This window comes from Crinia signifera, chromosome 3, assembly GCF_055691185.1.
Source record: "Crinia signifera chromosome 3, ASM5569118v1, whole genome shotgun sequence".
Classification (NCBI taxonomy): Eukaryota; Metazoa; Chordata; class Amphibia; order Anura; family Myobatrachidae; genus Crinia; species Crinia signifera.
In genome coordinates this window covers 259,241,785-259,260,813 of record NC_139219.1, presented here as the reverse complement: position 1 = coordinate 259,260,813, position 19,029 = coordinate 259,241,785, and the positions used below count along the sequence as shown (strand labels likewise).

Sequence of the window (19,029 nt, the reverse complement as noted above, 5' to 3'; positions counted from 1 at the left end):
TTTAATAATAATTGTGCTTACTTATTTATAGACTCAGGGGCAGATTTATTAAGCTCGGTGAAGTGATTAAGTGTCTGGTTTTTATCACCGGCCAATCAGCTCCTACCTGTCATTTTTCAAACCAAGCTTGTAGCTTCACAGGTAGGAGCTGATTGGTCGGTGATAAAAACCAGACAGTTTATCACTTCTTCGAGCTTAATAAATCTATCCCAGAAGCTGGTAGAGAATGCATATAAATGTAACATTATAACCAGCATTGAATAGTAATAACATTAGGAGCCCGGCTATCATTTTTACCCTGAGGTACGCGCTACCATGCGCTGCCGCACTTAGAGATTAGTGTCAGTTACAGTATATGGCTCTCAGCTTTAATAACTTTCCATTGCAGGTGCTCAGGGACCACTATCAGTGCATATCATTGATGGTTATATCATTAGTGAAACACTGCTTAACTAAATGTAAGTGCACCCATATAAATTATATTGCTTAACGCATTGGCTAGTGTAAACTGGCTGCACTAGCAGATAAGTGCGGGAGCACTATTGAGCGTGCTGTGATGCGCTGCTGTGCTCATTAACCTGTCTCTATATGTAGGTATTTATTGTAGAAGTGCATCAGATTACTATCAATGCAGCTCATAGATATACCATGAGCTGTCAGCGGGACGTGTCACAGTGTAATCCTACATGTGTGCATCGATCGCGCTTTTACATATTTAAACACATTTAAACATTAGTATTGTAATTAAGTAATGTGTTTTTAATTGCACCTTTAGACAGGTCATAGATAAACACAATACAGTTTGTTAGTGATCACACGTGCAGTAGAGCGTATCTCAATATAAGTCACTAGCTCAGGCGGTAATTATATTGCAGCTATTACATAGGGAGGCAGAGTAGTGTAACAACATAATGCTCACGATAATGGGGTAATCCCACACATAACACCATGCAATTATAGTTTTAAAATAAAAGAAAGAAAAAAGACAGCATCACTGCTTAGATCGTGGAGTGCGCTGTATGCCAATGCGCATTTCACGTCAGCTTTATCTAAGGCAAAACTAAAGGTCATAGATTCCTGCAAACCAGTGTTTTGTTCTTCGGGAGGCTTGGCCACCTAGCAACAGCAGGTGGGCTGACTAACACATACCTGGTGGTTGCTCTGAGAAACTCGATCTTTTGAAGATCGGTTGGTCTCCAAGTGTTTTGTGAAGGTATGGGCAGAGGACCATCTTGCTGCTCGCATAATCCAAATCGATTGCAGGGGAATGTCTTTAGCAGCTGCCCTAGTTGCAGCTGCTCCCCGCAGAGAATGGCTTTTGAATTGATCTGTATTTATACCCGCTTGCCTCATAGAGGCTACTATCCACCCTTTGATGGTAGACGGTTTAGCGGGACGATAAGGTTTCCTACAGGTGATAAAAAGTCTCTGTGTTTTAGTATGGTATTGATATCCTGGTGCATCAGTAATATGTTGTCTAGGAACCTGTTTAGGCCTTTGACGTTCAGTACTGGTCTTACAGAGCCATCTTGTTTTGATATAGGGAACAAGTGACTTATCCAGCCCGAAAGTGCAGGGTTCACTGGTTCTATTTTCCTCTGGAACAGGGCTAATTCCAGGCAGGGCCGGCGCCACCACTAGGCAGCTCTAGGCATTTGCCTAGGGCGCCGGCACCTGGAGGGCGGCAGTTCGCCCCTCACCCCCAGCGAACTGTGTAAAAAAATTGCTGCCCGGCGTCCCTGCAGTGCTGGGGCGGTCAGGGGTGTCCGTGCCGTAGGGGTACTTGCAGCGCCATCATGTGTATAAAGCTGGCTGCGGCCGGCGGGGTCCCTGTAGTGAATAGCAAATAACTAGCGCTATGCGCGCGGCGGTGCGGGAAGCGCTAGTTATTTGCTATTCACTACAGGGACCCCGCCGGCCGCAGCCAGCTTTATACACATGACGGCGCCGCAGGTACCCCTACTGCACGGACACCCCTGACCGCCCCAGCACTGCAGGGACGCCGGGGCAGCAATTTTTTTACACAGGTACCACCCCCCCTCCCTCCCCCCGGCACCGGGGCGCCCCCACCCCGACTCGCCTGGGGCGCTCCGGTGCCTTGCACCGGCCCTGATTCCAGGACCTCGTCTAGTTGAGGACTGCAATTCCTTCAACAAGGAAAGTGATGGAACTGGTGTGGGAACCAAATTGGGGAAGATTCAGCCCAAGCCGAATTGTTTTTAGCAACCATTTATTTGAGGAAATGTTTTCCCATTCTGCATAAGCTTTGCCTAGAGTCTGTGAGATGTGGGGTGTGGGGTACCGTAATTGCGGCCTCTTTTGGAGTTGTTCCAGTTGTTTCCTGATGATGTTCTGGGGGTATCACTGGATCTGTTACCGAAACCTCCGGTATGGGTTCTACTCGGGCCATGAAATTCTCGGGACGGACCTGCGGCTCTCGAAGTCCGACCCCCTTGGGGAAAGGGCCTTTTGAAATGTTCATTCCCCATTTTGAGGTCAGAAAAGGATTTACGTGCTTTATGGCAAATTTTTACCTCTTCTATAAATTGGGGGCCGAAAAGGTCAGCGTTTTCTAGGTTCGGGAATTCTAGCGTCATTGGAGCCAAGTGTGCTAGGCCCGCAGTAGTGAGCCATCTGGATCTGCGGGTATTAGTGATATGATTAAAGGTTTGGCCTATAATCAGCGTTGCTCTGCTAATTGCCTTAAGTAGAGCAAGTTTGGATGCTACCAATGCATCTAGGGAGACGCTAGATTCCCCTTCTGTCTCTGCTTTATCCAGCACATATAAAAGTGGACCGGCTACATCCGCTATTTTATATTGTATCTTTTTTAAAGTACGGTCAGTGGGGTCATTTTGTCTCTTTTCTCCCATTATGGACGTTAATGCTGGGTCGATACCAGGCACAAATAGTGCGGGTACATCTGGTAACCCCGTATAACAGCGCAACACTAGCTCATCTTCTTTAATCATTGTTGCTCTGAATGCTAGCTGGGCAAACTGCTGGCCCTCAGAATTCTGTTTTAGTGCCCAGTGGATAGCATATAGCTTGGGTGGAGGGGACTTCCCCACAAGGGCCACTCTAGCCATTTGTATGTCACTATATTCACCACGCTTGGAAGAAGCTGATGTTCTGGTTACTTCTTCTGACTCCCAATCCCCTGAGGGAGGGGGACTATGATCCCTATGGGAGTGATGTGATTGTTTAATAGGTGACCCTCTATACTGGGAGCGGGTACCTTCAGGCTGCCTGCTATGGGCAGGGAAATTTTGCCAGCTACAGGCAGGGGAGGTATGCTTGCTCCGAGCTATTGCTATTAGGTTGCCTGCTACAGGCAATGCCAGGAAAGAGGGGTATATCACCTGAATAGGTCCCCTTATTAGAAGACTTACTTTTGTCTGTCTTTTTTAACCTTTTCCTGTGAGGAATGGGGCTCCCTCCACCTCAGGGAGCCCCTGCCTTTTCCTGAGGAAATTCTTTTACCTCAGAGTCTGATGAGTTATCTGTATCACACTCCTGACTGACTTTTTCTTCTTTTTAGGAATAATAATATCCTCAGAGTGAGGCATTGCCCTTTTGTGGGCTCCTTTTCCCTTAACACTGTCAGGCATGGAGGACATATATAGTGAATCTGTAGCTGACACAGAGACACTGTCCTCCATGTCTGCTGACAGAAAAAATCTGGCCAGCCCTGGGGGGGCGCGCTTATGTATGCGCGTGCATGCACGTCACGTGCGCGTGCGTGCTCACCACCAGCGGCGCTGTAGCTGTATAGGGAGAGGTAAGTGAAAAAAATTTCACTTTCTCTCCCTCAGCAAATTCGGGAGGCTTGCTGCCTAACCTACCTGCTGTTGAACAAAGAACAAGAACAAATGCTGTGTGCGCCCAGGAAAATGCTGGGCGTCCCCATGCGAAGGCTGGTGGGAAGCTGCTTGCCGGTGAGGGCAGCTGACGTCACAGGATGTCATCCTTCCGTCCAGATCTTGGACCCTGGTGCTGCAAGTCTAATCAGCCCAGACTGACTTAGATTTGCGACCAGGGGAAAAATCATTTGCTGTCAACAACCACCAAATGATTTTGCCCCAGTACGCTACCATCTGATTGGATGTTTATGCAAAACATCCATCCGCAGTGCGGTAGGGATGTGCGGTCAGTGGCGGGGGGCGAGCATTGGCACACCCAACAGGCGGCGTTAGAAGGCTCGCTAAGCAGCAAATTTTTGCTGCTTAGCGAGCCAACCAGAATAACCACCTATGTGTATAAGTGGCACTACTACAGGCATTATACTTTCTTTTTATCAAGTATGGGAAGGCACACATTTATAGTTTGCAGGGGGGCACTGCAAGGGCCCTGGTTATATACCCAGTAACATCCCCATCAGTGGTCACATGGCAGTTTCTAATAAATGTAACTTCCAAGTATTCATGAATGTGGTGCTTGTTATTTCTCTACAGAATGATGCAGATCTGCTTTGTTATGGGTTGAGACACGTAGACACGTAACACTATCATAATAATTGTGTTCACGAAGACACCTTAGCTTTCAATAAAAAGGTATTTAGCATAAATGATAGCATAATTATAAGTTCCTCTTCTGACAATGACTGCAGGGTAGCATAGATGTCACTGTAATGCCAAATTCTGTCAATTGTACTACAGTAAATGCTGCAAACCTCTTTCAAAATGTCATGATGTTATATATAATCATTAGCAAGGCTTATCCAAATAATAACACTCATTTAATTTTTTATGTTTTCACTGAAAACTTTATGGGCCAAATGTAATAGAGTGAGAGTATCAGAAGTTGAGAGATTTAGGGAGAGTTTTCCCATTTTTTAAAAGCGGCAATCATTTACACTGAATAAGCAGGTTGATTTTGCCATGTAATTGATTGCTGCTTTAAAAAAAATGGTAAAACTATCCCAAAATCTCTCACTTTCTGAAACTCTCACCTATTACATTTGGCCATTATTATATCACAGCTAGAGCACCCCCTAGTGGAAAGCTAACAAATTAGACATACTGTATAGGTCCTAATGTACAGTTGGTGCAAGTTACAATCAAGTAAATTGTGTATTTAAAAAATATTGTAGCAGGAAACTAATGGGCCCCATACATCAGCAATCACAATTTATGGATTTCCAGATCCAGGGATTTTTTGGCCAGATAAATGGATTTTACAATCTATCTGACTTTGCCCACACATTACAGATTTATTTCAGTGATCGGCAGATTTTTCCATCTGAAGATTGCATCTTCATATCTGGAAATTGCCCCAATCGATTGTCATTTCAGCTGTTCATAATGTAAATAGATGAAGAAGACGAATTGGGAATGCCCACACATATAAAAAAGATCTGCAGATAATACCAGATTATTAAGCATGTTTAAAAACCTGATAAAGCAATCGATTGGCGATTTTGATTGGGATTGCCAAAAGGGGGAGCCCACACATCTAAAATTAATTGTGGCAATCATCTCCATATCTGAAAATTGTCACAATTAATTGCTGATGTATGGGGCCCTTAAGGGCCGTGTTTTGGATCTGGATCTGTTCCAAAACACCACCCTTTTGTGTTTTATGTTTTGGATCTGGATTTAAAAAACCCTAAAACATAAAAAAAACAATTAAAATCACAGAATTTGGGGTTTATTTTACTGCTACGCTGTTATTAATTTCCACTCATTTCCAGTCTATCCTGAACACTTCACACCTCAGAATGTTGTTTTTAGGCCAAAAGGTTGCACCGAGGTAGCTGGATGACTATGCTAAGTGACATAAGAGGGTGGCACAGACATGTGGCCCATCTAGGAGTGGTACTGCAGTGGCAGACAGGATGGCCGTTTCAAAAACTATGCCCCAAAGAGCACATAATGCCAAAAAAATAAAGAGGTTCCCTCTCACCCACCCTTATGTTGCGTAAATAGGACATGCACATTGTTTTTAACAAACCAATAATTTCAGCGACAGGGTCTGTGGCCAAAATAATGATTGGTTTGTTTGGGCCCCCACAAAAAAAAAAGAAATTCATCTCTCCCTATGCAAACTGGCTCTACGGAGTCAAGATGTCGTCTTCATCCTCCAATTCCTCACCCCCTTCATTGTGTACATCCTCATCGATTATCAATTTGTCCCGACTGGATTCCACACTCAGATGTCCCTCTGTAGTCTCTGGAGGCAATTCCTGGTCTTCATTGAAGAAATGATCATTCATTTTGATGAACATCATCTTTTCCACATTTTGCGTAAACAACTTCCTAAGTCGCTCACTGACCAGGTTCCCGGCTGCACTAAAAACTCTTTAGGAGTACACACTAGAGGGGGACAACTCAGGTAAAATAGAGCCAGTTTTTACAGGGGCTTCCAAATTGCCTCTTTTTCCTGCCAGTACAGGTATGGACTGTCTGACATGTCTACTTGGATGCTACAGTATCACAAATGTAATCCTCCACCATTTTTTTCAGTGGTGACAGCATTGTATGCATTGACAGTAGACATGTCAGTAATTTTTGGCAGGTCCTCCAGTCCGGACCAGATGTCCAAACTCGCTCCTGCCTGCCCTGTAGCACCGCCAGCAGGTTGGGTAGGAAATTTGAGCTTTTTCCTTGCAGCCATAGGTGTGGGAGAAAATTAAGGAGGAGCTGTTGCCATGTCACGGTCCACTTCAGATGACAATCTCCTGACCAGCAGGTCTTTGCACCACTGTAGACTTGTGTCCACCGGAAACAGAGACACAACATATGCTTTAAACTGAGGATCGAACACGGTGGCCAGAATGTAACCCTCTGACTAGTGGTTAAAGTGGGGGGAAGAGAGTGGAACTGAGTTCCAACACCTGTAATGGTAGGTGGAACTAGTTTCACCTCCATCTTCGCCCTACACATTAATTCCAACAGAAAAACACCACCCACATCAATAGACGATGCAGCCACATCTGAAATCCCCCTTTCTAAGGACCTGGTTCCTTCATTATTCTCTTCCACCTGTGGCCCACCCCTTCTGGCACTCACATGAGTTCCACCACCTCTCCTGGACCACTTTAAACCCTGCCTCTGACTTTAATAGGCTGACCTCCCTCATATTCTGGTTAAGCATATGAAGGGCTTCATCCACAAGAGCTACATGCTTTGTGGAATTGCCAAGCTTTAGCTCCTCCTTCACTTTCTCCAGCTGCTTCTGCAACTGCCTGATCTGGGGAATGGCCTAACTCAAGCTGGCAGTGTCAGAACTTCACACGTGGCAAGTTTAAACGGCTTGAGAACCTTGCACAACATGGAAATCAGTCTCCACTGCGCTTGAGTCAGGTGCATCCCTCCTCCTTTGCCTGTGTCATAGTTGGCTGAGTAGGCTTCAATTGCCTTTTGCTGCTCCGCCATCCTCTGCAGTATTTAGCGGGTGTAGTCCCACTGCGTCACAACCTCTTGTTCAAGGTGATAGCAGGGCAGGTTCTGGAAGGTTTGGTGGTGCTCCATTCTTCGGCTGGCAGTGGCAGAATGGCAAAAGTGTCCTGCAATTTTGCAGCCCACCGCAAGCATCTCCTGCATGCCCCTTTCACTTTTGAGGAAATGCTGCACCACCAAATTTATAGTGTAGGCAAAACATAGCACATGTTGGAATCTGCCCATATGTAATGCCCGTTCAATGTTACTGGCATTGTCCGATACCTCAAATCCCCTGGAGAGTCTATGTGGGGAAGCCATTGCACAATGATTTCCTTCAGTTTCTTTAAGAGGTTGTCAGCGTTGTGCCTCTTACTGAAACCAGTCATGCACAGCGTAGCCTGGCTTGGAATAAGCTGGCATTTCAGAGATGCTACTGCTGCTGTTGCTGCAGAAGGCAATGCATCTACCCAGTGGGCTGTAACAGTCATATAGTTCTTAATTGGCCCTGTACCACTTGTCCACATGTCCGTAGTTAAGTGGACAGTGGTACAATGGCATTTTTCAGGGCACTGAGGACACTTTTTTGGACGTCTCTGTACATCATCTAAATCCCACTCCACTAATAGCAGACACCGGAAGCACGTCTAACACCAACATAGCTGTCAAGGCCTGAGTAATCCGCTTTGCCATGGGATGACTGTGGCGCACTTCATCCTCATCGCAAATGACTGTTGGACGGTCACTTGCTTAGTGAAAGAAGCAGTGGTGTTCTGAGCTCCCCTCTGGGAAGATGAACAACTCCCAGCAGCAACAGCAGCAGCAGTAGGCATAACACTGTAGTATCTTACAAAGGAATCCAGGATAGAAGAGGAGTCAGTCATGCCGTGACATGGCCTGCAGGACTACCTCTGATCCGGAGGAGGAAATATGCGTGGAGTGACTTTCTGGTGTGGTTTTCAGGTGCTTGGATAACACAGGACCAACGGATTTAGGTGTCCCTGGACTGCTTACAGTCCTAGCCACAGTTTCTGAACTAAACAGTGATTTCTGAACAAGCTTCAGGTAACGCATAAGGGATGATGTCCCTAGGTGGTCAATGTCCTTACCCCTGCTTATTGCAGCTTTACATAAGCTACACATGGTAATACAATTATTTTCCAGATCTTGAGGTGGATTTTTTGGTCTTCTGCCCATACATGACAATGGCCTTTTGCATCTCACGGACAACAACTGTATCGCCCGGTGCCTCACTTAAGCAAACCACATCTCCATCAGCAGCATCCATCTCCTGAGCATCCTCCCCACGCCAGTTACATCAGTATCGCCCTCCTGGTGTACAACATTGACACTTTCAATCTTAATTTCAGGAACTGGACTGTGGGTGATCCTTCCAGCATATGCAAAGGATGTGCAAATGGTGGAAGGAGCCACCTCTTCCCGTACAGTGGTCAGGCATCATGACCACCAACACCCTTGGACTCTCCTTGGGGATTTGTGATACCATGTTTTTAGAAGGCCTTATTTGCCTTGTTTTTGATGACAGCTTAACTCTCTCTTCAATTTTCTGGTGAGGGAGGAGGATGGCTTAGATCATCGCGTGAAGCTGAACGACTAGTCATGAACTAGCCAGGGCCTTAGCCATTCCTTGCCACTCCATGTCGTAAATTGCATTGCGGCACACATTCTAACAGTATGGCATTACTGGTGCGTGCAATACCAGAGATCATCTCTCAGATGTTGCTTTTTTTAAATCACCACTGCGCATGTGTCAGATGTCTAGTTCAATACTATAGCAAAAGAATCCGCACTGCGCGTGCGTGAAGTTTCCATTGAAATGTGCAATAGAGCAATAATTACTGTATGTTAAATATTCATAGGCAATACTATTGCATAGTTGTGTTTCTCAGTATGAATATTTCTAATGGGCTATGGGGATAAGTGAGCCAGTATTCAGTATGGTTAAAGTACGCACTGTAGCAGGCCTGAATCAGGTTAACAGCCTGGTCAATTTGTTAGACCAAACAATTGTTAGACCAAAAGCCGTATGGGTGCTATGGTTAGGTGTGTGGCCGCGTGTGGGTGGTGGAGGTGCGGCTGTGCTGTAGTTGGGTTGGGGATGGACGGCGGCGGGTGTGTTGCCGGTGTTGGACACACACTTATAGAGTGACACATCTGGCCAAATTATATATATGAGATCTATGGTGTATGAGGATCTGTTGATAAATGTATGTCATACACATGTATACTACCTGTTACTCTCATTGTCCAGAATCCCAGGACTTTATCCTATCTGGCTACCTGCAACACTTGGATTCCCATCACTGTAGCCCCTACAGCCCCCCCACCCAGGTTGCACCCCCAGACCAGCACCAGTAGGACCCCTCTTCCAAACTGCAGACTTCATGCAGCATCAGCAGAGCAGGCAGAGAGCTAGAATTAGTGACGTTGGCAGCCAATCAGAGCAGGGTAAAAGTTTCCTGCATCAGAGTCAGAGTAACGGACTGCGCCGCGGTGGATGCTGGGACTTGTAGTCCGCAGGAGGAGTGTGGGAAGATGCAGGACTACAATCCCATGCTGCACAGCAGCAGCAGCAGCTCTTTTAAAGAGATTGAGGTGGGAGGCAGTAATATTATTTTAGTGGCCTTACCTCCTCCCTGCTGTACTCCCACTGTCTCCAAAGCCCCCCTAGAAGAAAAGTCCGGCCGCTCCCCTCCTCATCCTGGCGTCCCGTGAGCATCCCCCCACGGCCACTGCGGGTAAGATGCCCCTGAGGTGTAGAGTGGAGTCGGGGATCCAGCTGCCCTCACCCGGCCCTGCACAGCTATGAGGCCACTTACCTGGCTTATCTGTCTTCCCCCGCACAGGCACCCTGCATCCCCGGACTTCCTACCTGGGCTCACCCCCTCCTCATGCCCCACGTCCAACGACCACCCCCCCCCCCCTCGGCCGCTGCGGGTGAGATGCTGCATCCCATGTGCTGTGATTGGGCGGGACAGACTGTACCACCGAGCAGTGCACGTGGGACCGGTCTGGGAACAGGCCCAGGCCAGTGAGCTTTGGCTGACACCCGGGATAACGTGGCAGAGCCATCTCCCTGTCTCTCTGTGTGTGTGTGTACTGTATAACGCCGGGCAGGGGGGAGGAGTTCACTCTATAACTCTGCCCAGTGTTATACACACACACTCACAGACTGACAGTTCTGGGCTATTATTATATATATATATATATATATATATATATATATATATATATATAGGTAGATGGATAAAGATGCTACCCTAAGTGATTTACCGTCACTCATCTTTAAAGAACTGGCTGACACTCTCTATATAATAAGGGAAGATTACTGTGGCCACCTAAATCTCACACTAGCACAGGTGGCGCCACTCATTCAAAGTACACACATATATATATATATATATATATATATATATATATATATATATATATATATATATATATACTGAAATGGGATGAATAATTAACAATTTTGCAGAGGATTTTATTTACTTTATTTACTTTATTTCACTTTTAATGTTTCAATCTGTATGGCACTTCATTCTACTGCATAAATATAGATAGCATTAGTAAAACATGGAAACAAACATTAGCTTCTGCTTTGACCAGAGACATGAGGGATGTCTCCAAGGCCCTTGTTAATGTAGCGGATTAGCACAATGTATCTTCTGAGAACTGGAAATATGACAGCAATTGCAGCCCCTTTAGTTTTCCAATAACTATTTAGAACACGCATCATAAGAATCATGTAAGTTTCTTTGCGGAAACATTGCTATATGTTTCAAAATTGCAAAGATGAAGTTAAATTGCTAAGTACAGTAAGCTAGAGGGATTCTGAAGCAGCCACAACATACCTGTGATGTGTAGTATAGAATAATATGGCATTATCCGGTTGAAGTTCACACTCCCTACAAATTGCTTTTCTTACATCTAACATTGCACCTAGACCAGGATTTCCTAAACTCCATCTCCATTGCAGCATAACAGGCTAGGTTTTAAGAATATCCCTGCTTGTGTACAGATGGGAAAAACAAACAGACAAGGCATTAAGTCACCGGTGCTTAAACATGGGTAGCCTAAAAAGTAAACTGTTAGTGTGCCTTGAGGATTGAATCTGGGAACCACTGACCTAGCCGCAACCCCAATCTCACAGGGTGGTAATATTTGGTTCTGACAAGCCTAATACTGTTTTTTTTTTGTATCAACCACTAATTATATGGGTTGGGAAAATTTAGTAGTGTAGTGTAGTGTAGTGTGAGAGTACCCCATTATTTTGAAAAAGTTGTCAATCATCATTAATTACGTGTGAGGCATTTTCAGGTTCATACAGTAAAGTCACAGTTTGTTTCTTACCTTGAGTCTCACTCAGGGCCAGATTCTCTAAGCTCCAAAAGTGATAAAATGGAGAGTGATAAACAGCCAGCCAATCAGCTCCTGTCTGACATTTTTCAAACACAGTCTGTGACATGGCAGGTAGGAGCTGATTGGCTGGCTGTTTATCACTCTTCATTTTATCACTTTTGAAGCTTAGAGAATCTGGCCCATTGTCACTCTCTGTCTCTCTGACTGTCTGAGTCTTGTGTACTCAGAGTAAAGTGGTGCTGGTGGGGAATCTCATAGTAGTTCTTTCTCGAGTGTTCTTTCCCTAGTCCCGACCCTGGGCTTTGTCCCCTTCCCTTGCAAATTCAGTCCTCCTGATTCCTGCTGCTGGGCATGGCCAGGCTGCAGTGTGTCCTCCATTTCACCTGACCTTACACAGACTCCCAGCATGCACAGTATCGGCAGTCTCCCTCCAGTGAGTCATCAGAAATAGACGGTGCCACGGAAGAAAGGGAAAGCAGAGAGGAAGGATGATGACGAGTCACGGGACACCGCCGGTTACATCCTGAAAGGTAGAGGCCACCTGTCTGCCTCTCCCTGGATATTGAATAGTGTGGGAACTCCACCTCTCCGGACGCCGGTCTTAATTTCCCTAGATGCAGACCACCGTCTGAGTATGGCCTCTAATGTGAGCAATTTAGTGTCTCTTTGAGCAAACAATTTCAGCAAAATGCCCATACTGTGTCTGATTACCAAACCCCCTGTAACCATCGAGGAACGCCCAATACCATAGGTTGCTATGGACAAACAAACCTCTTTTAATTTTTAGAAGCCTAAAGGTCCATACACACTGGGCGACTATCAGTGATGATCGCATTCATCGCTGGGGGATAAGCCGCTCAGTGCATACACACTGAGCGGCTTTCCCCCGACCCGGCGCTGACAGAGGGGGGAGGACGGCGTTGCATAGTGGAGTGCTATGGAAAGCCGCATGAAAGCCGCTCATCTTCTGGTATAACCAGCAGATGAACGTCTTTCCCGGCGATGTTGCTGGAGCGCGCAGCAGTGCTCACCGCTCATCGCCGGGCCATACACACTGGGCGGCTTTGAGCTGAAAGCCGCTCAATCATGCTGTTTTGAGCGACTTTCAGCTCAAAGTCCCCCAGTGTGTATGGCCTTTAGTAAATGTACCTCTTTGAATGTTGACATTTGGACCTTTTGAGATTTTGGTTTGACCTTTTAATTTGTCTATATTTTAAAGCATCCTGACATTTTGATTCTCTAGACCAGTGATTTTCAACCTTTTTACCTTGCGGCACACTAAATACGATTTTAAAATTGCCAAGGCACACCATGAGATCCCCACGGGGCAAAACACATTGGCCCCCACAGGAAAAAACAAACCTATTGGCCCCCATATAAAAAACAAACACACTGGTAACAAAATAAAATACATTGGTCCTTTACATGAAAAGTAGAGACCAGTAAAAACAGTTGAACTGGTGGTGGCTGTAAACTGGTTTGGGCATCTCTAGATCTGAGGGCACACTTGAGAACAGCCCAAGGCACACTAGTGTGCCACGGCACAGTGGTTGAAAAACACTGCTCTAGACCTTTCACACTGTCTATATATTGAATGTCTAATATTGTACCTGATGACATTATGGTTTTCTTTTGAAACTAAAACTTCTGGGTTTCACCTCTAATATTTAGGTGAATGGCCATTCATGTATTATCATATTACTATTCTAGTACAGTCATTTGCATTTAGCTCTAAAAGATTTTTTTTTTTTATTCTATGTATTTTGCATCAATAACCTATTATCATGAGACAAGGAAGTTAACTGTTCTATAAGAGGAAGTTGGCAGATTATGGTAAAACATTTGTTCACCCATACAGTAAAATTCTAGGTAAAGAAATATTGTCTCTATTACATATGTAGCACAGAATCTATCAACGACACTTCTGAGAACTGAAACAGAGAACCTGTATGTTAAAGAGAACCAACTGGCTACTCCAGTATATTTACTTAATGACACAGTCTAGGTTTGTTCTACTTTGTTCTTGGTGGTTGTTTTAATTATACTTAACTTTTTTTAATTTTTTTTTTACTAATCTAGTTATCACATATTCAGTAAACCTGCCATTACTAGGCAGTATCTGGATGGGGATGCAGTTACAATCCCGGCATTCAAAATTCCGACACCGGAATCCTGACCGCCAAAATCCCGACACTTTCTCCCTCTGGTGGTGTCCACGACACCCATAGAGGGACAATAAACTAGTCTGCCGAGCGCAGCTAGCACGCAAGGGGGGGCAATCCACATCCCCCCCCTTGTCAGTATTTTGGCGGTCGGGATTCCGGCGTCTGGGTTTTGAACGCTGGGATTCCGTCAGCTGGGATTTAAAAACACTCCCTCTGGATGACTGGGTTCTTGTGCATGAGCTGGGGTTTGTAGTTGGTGATACATTGAGTAGAAATAACACTGTTAATGGTGTAGGACAGTGGTTCCCAACCTTGGTCCTCAAGTACTCCCAACAGTGCACGTTTTCCAGGTCACACGGCAGGTGCACTCATTATTCAGGCATATTTCAAAAGATCACAGGTGGAGCTAATTATCTCACCTGTGATTCTGTGTGGAGACCTGCAAAACGTCCACTGTTGGGGGTACTTGAGGACCAGGGTTGGGAACCACTGGTGTAGGATGTTATTGTTATATACACCACAAATCTCCTCTACGTCAATGCTGGGACCCATGTGACTGAGTCCAGACTTTTAGAGAGCTACCAGCCAATCTGCTGCCGTTTCAATAGGCAGCACACTGATTGTCTGTGAGTGACCAGACTGTCAGTCAATGCTATATCTTTAAGATTATTTATAATTTATGTAGATTTTTTCTTCTTGTAGGTAATGGTGGGGGGCCCCAGACTGGGAACTTGCTTAGTGCCCCATGAAGTGTAAATCCGGGACTGGGCTTAAATTTCTCCTGTCATTTCAGGCCCCTACAGATACCATTGAACTTTCTGTTAATGACACTACCATTACTCCTCTGACCTAATATGTCCAAAATCTCATTTTTTCCGTTCTTGTGTCTGCTCCTCTTCCCATCTCACCCACATAGTTGACAACACCATTTCCTCAGTAAATTATGTCCGCTGACTGAACATCTCCATTAATTCTGCCCTCCCATTCCCTACATGCAGTCACTTGAACACTACTATTAGTTTAATCTCCAGGACACCACTAGTATTTGCCACTTTCTCTTTTGACACAACACTATTTGCTCAACATTTCTTGCCTCTGTGGTCTTCTGCTTAACCGCCTCTCTCCTCCTCTATCCAACTTGTCCTTAGCATTGCTGCTGAATTGATCTTTCTATCATGCAGCTCTGTCTTTGCCTCCCCTCTTTGACAGCCCCTCCACTGGCTCTCTTTCTCCTACATGATCCACTTTAGACTTCACACCATAACCTTCAAAGTTCTGTTACTCGCCTCTGCCTCCTACAGTATATATCCAATTTTGCTATATACCCTGTGCCACCTTCTTTGGTCAGCTGATGGCTAATGCCTTTCTTCCCTACTGATTACTAATGGTCTCTCCCTTTTTTAGGACTTATGCAGCACTGCTCCAAACCTACATGAACTGCTCTACAAATATAAAATTCTGCAGATACTACTTAAAATCTACAAATTTATACCGGATCACTACCTATTTCATTCTTTGCTGCTTCACCCTTAAAACTTGTGTCGTCCCAATATTCTCACTCCTTTCATTTCATTCTATGACATTAGGCGGTCTTCATCAGGATCCTTTCTCCTATTGCAGGAGTGGCCAAACCTGTCTTTAAGACCTACCAACAGTTCATGTTTTTTAAGCAACCTGTGGATCTACATTAGGAATGAATGGCGCATATTTGAAAATTTGACAGTTGGTACTGACTACAGCTGTGCACGAGTTAAGGTGCCCACAGACGCTACAATTGTACTGTGCTATGCGTTTTTGACTGTACAATGGTTCTATACAATTTTTCTTCCAGCTTGCTATGAGATGTGCACTTGGATGCATGTGATGAACCCATGTTTGTAATGTTAAATTTCAGATGTAGTCTAAAAAGTACGTGCAGCACGTACTTTTTTAGACATACAATATCGGGCTCCCGGGAACGCGCATCGCATCGCACAAGCTTATAAACACCATCCAATAATTGTACATAAGATGCAATTTGTGCTTAAAAAGTACAAAACGCATTCGATAATTGATGCGTCTGTGGGCACCTTTAGGTAATTTGGAAAACGAGGACCGTTGGTAGATATGGAGAATTGGTTTGGCCAGCCCTGTCCTACTGTTTTGTTGCTATGCCTATATTTCTAACTATATGTATATATATATAGTTAGCCACCTGCATCTATGCTGCCTATGGCGTTTGTTCTGATATGCTTTCCAGCGCACGGAGGCGCAATAAGTCTCACAGCATGGCGTATGGCATTACCAGTGAGTGCAATACCAGCGATCATCCACCAGATGTCGCTTTTTAAAATCACCACTGCACGTCCATTAGATGTCTAAGTCAATACTATAGTGAAAGAATCTGCATTGCGCATGCGTGAAGGCTCCATTGAAATGCACCATAGCTCAAGAGCTACTTTACAGTAAGATACTGTACTTGTACAGTATGCTAAATAAAAAAACGTTCTCAGAAAATATTATTGCATACGCATATGTCTCATTATGTCGGGCTATGGGGATAAGTGAGCGAGTATACAGTACGGTCGAAGTACTTACTGTAGCAGGCCAGACTTGAGTTGACAAAATGGCTACCATGTTTCATCCAGGGCTTCATGGGAGCCCACATCTAAGGAGCTAGCAACGGCATAGGTTAAACTTGTAACTGCTGTACGTGAGTCTCATTATGCTACACTAGGTAAACACAGAATTATTCTACTGTATGAATGACAAACAGTACTAGCAGGCCAGACTTGAGCACTGAGTGGGTTAACAAAATGTCAACTGGGTTTCAGCCAGGACTTCATGGAAGCCCACATCTATGGAGCAAGCGATAGCATTATTTACACTTGTGTAAGGGCACTACTGTACTTGCATCTCATTATGCTGCTCTATTAAGCCAGACTCGAGCACTGAGCAGGTTAACAAAATGTCTACCAAGCGTTATCCAGAGCTTCGTGGAAGCCCATATCTATGGAGCGAGCAACGCCATAGGTTTTACATGTCTAAGGGGAATGCTGAAGGTGTGTCTCATTACGCTAGTTAAAACACATGGGCTGTGACAAATGTACAGATGCTGCAATGATCAACCTGCAGCTTCTACAAGCACCACTGTCCAGATTTGGGCGCACCTGCTGTGCAACAGGGAGCTGAGCACCTGACAAAGGCTAACTCAACTGAGCACAGGATTGCTCACCATCAACTCCCCATAGTCTGGCGATGGCGCTCTGGCTGCAGAGGAAACCAGAAACTCTTGCAAGCTGGGCAGACAATTGGAGGGGACCACATTTGCAGTTGCTTGCCACTTCTCTTTGCCGGTGTCACATAAACTTGAAAGCCAACAGTCTCCTATTTCATATGTTAATGGTCTCAATTCTCTAGAACACCTAGAACCTGAGATATTAGGGTGCAAATTGGACACATTTTCCCATAGACTATAATGGCCCAGATAATTCAGACCCACCATGGGTTCCGACGGTTCCCTTGTGGGGATCTCATAAACTTGTGGTTCATATCTTCTGGTAGTTAAACGTCTCCCCTTCCATAAAAACTTGGTTCTTAGCTGATTGGACCACCAAAACCAGAGAAATGAAGCTTTAAGACCATTTGAATTCATCCATAGGGTTAAGCTATAGCAATTCTATAGCAGCGTGCCTTGACTCCAGCTCTGCTGACACTGTAACACATGCTGCACTATACAACCTGCAGCAATAGTGAACATGCCTGTCACCTCAGTGCTAACAAATATTACAGGCTCAATTATTTTAAGATAGTCTAGCAGCGCTGCTGACACTGGCCCAGATGCTGCACTGAAAATCCTGCTGCTGTGACCCCTCTGTGTTAAAAGCTACATAGGAAAGTGTTGTCTTTAGAAGTATAAAGATTCTTTCTAAGTTCTTGGATGCCAAAACATCCAGGTACATACGTTACTGTATAAATATAGGGGGTGATTCAGGTTGGTTTTCAAAGCACATTTGTTTTGCTAATGGACAAAACCATGTGCACTGCAGATGGGGCTGATGTAACATGTGCAGAGATAGTTAGATTTACGTGGGGTGTGTACTTCAAACTGATATCTATATTGCAGTGTAAAAAAAAAAGCAGCCAGTATTTACCCTGCACAGACACAAAATAACTCACCAAAATTTAACTCTCTCTGTACAGTATGTAACATTTGCCACACATGCAGTGCACATGGTTTTGTCCATTAGCAAGCAAATGTGCTTTACAAACCGACCTGAATCACCCCCATAGTATAAGCAGGGCTCAGCTTAGGCCTGATTGGGTGTCGGGGTCTCCATGAAAACCCTTTTAGCCAATCATGTGCGTAGTCCTGTGACAGAGGTCACTGGGAATCCTTGTGACTAACGTCACAGAGACTCCAAATGGGAGAATGTTCATTGTCGGATCGTTGTACGTTGAGTATGTGTTTATGTGTGTATATTAACCTTTTCTATGTGTGTGTACTCCACACCATTTCTTTTTTTCTTAATTTTTTACTTGTATACACTTGTTTGGACAGAACCATGCACAGATCTTACTGAACTGTGCATGGTACTGTCAAACTCACCAGCCTGGACTTGGTCTATTTTGGTTAGAAATGTTTACCAAAAATCACACCTTATTACATTTGCAATTTTTATGTTTTCTATGAGAAATCCTCTGGGTGCGATTTGTAATGTGCGGTTTTTTTAAGACATGTCAAAACGTGTGATTTTTCCTCCAAAATGTGTGATTTTGCCTGCAAAACGTGCAATTTTCGGTAAAAATGTGCGATTTCGGCCATGTTTTACCAAATAATTGCACAAAAGAAAATCACACCCTATTATTTCTCGCCCCATGTGTTGGCTTATTCCATGCTGACAATTTGCTTGTGTTGACCTTTTGGCAATGTAAACCTTGTGCATATTGACCTATTGACTGCCTACCTAGACACGGTGGACCCTTTGATCCATAACTTTTTATGTCAAGGGTCGATTTTTGCCCAAGTGGGTCCAGAGGCAGATTTTTCACAAGGCAACCTAGGCACCTACCTAGGGCCCAGCAGGTCCCAAGAGACCCAATAGAGATATCCTGGCCGTCCA

At 44.8% G+C, this 19,029-nt stretch overlaps 1 protein-coding gene across 4 annotated transcripts in view; it reads left to right on the top strand.

The window, feature by feature from the left end:
- Positions 1-19,029, top strand: part of MED12L (mediator complex subunit 12L) — a 458,604-nt gene that overhangs the window by 256,932 nt on the left and 182,643 nt on the right. The gene's annotated exons all lie outside the window — the stretch shown is intronic.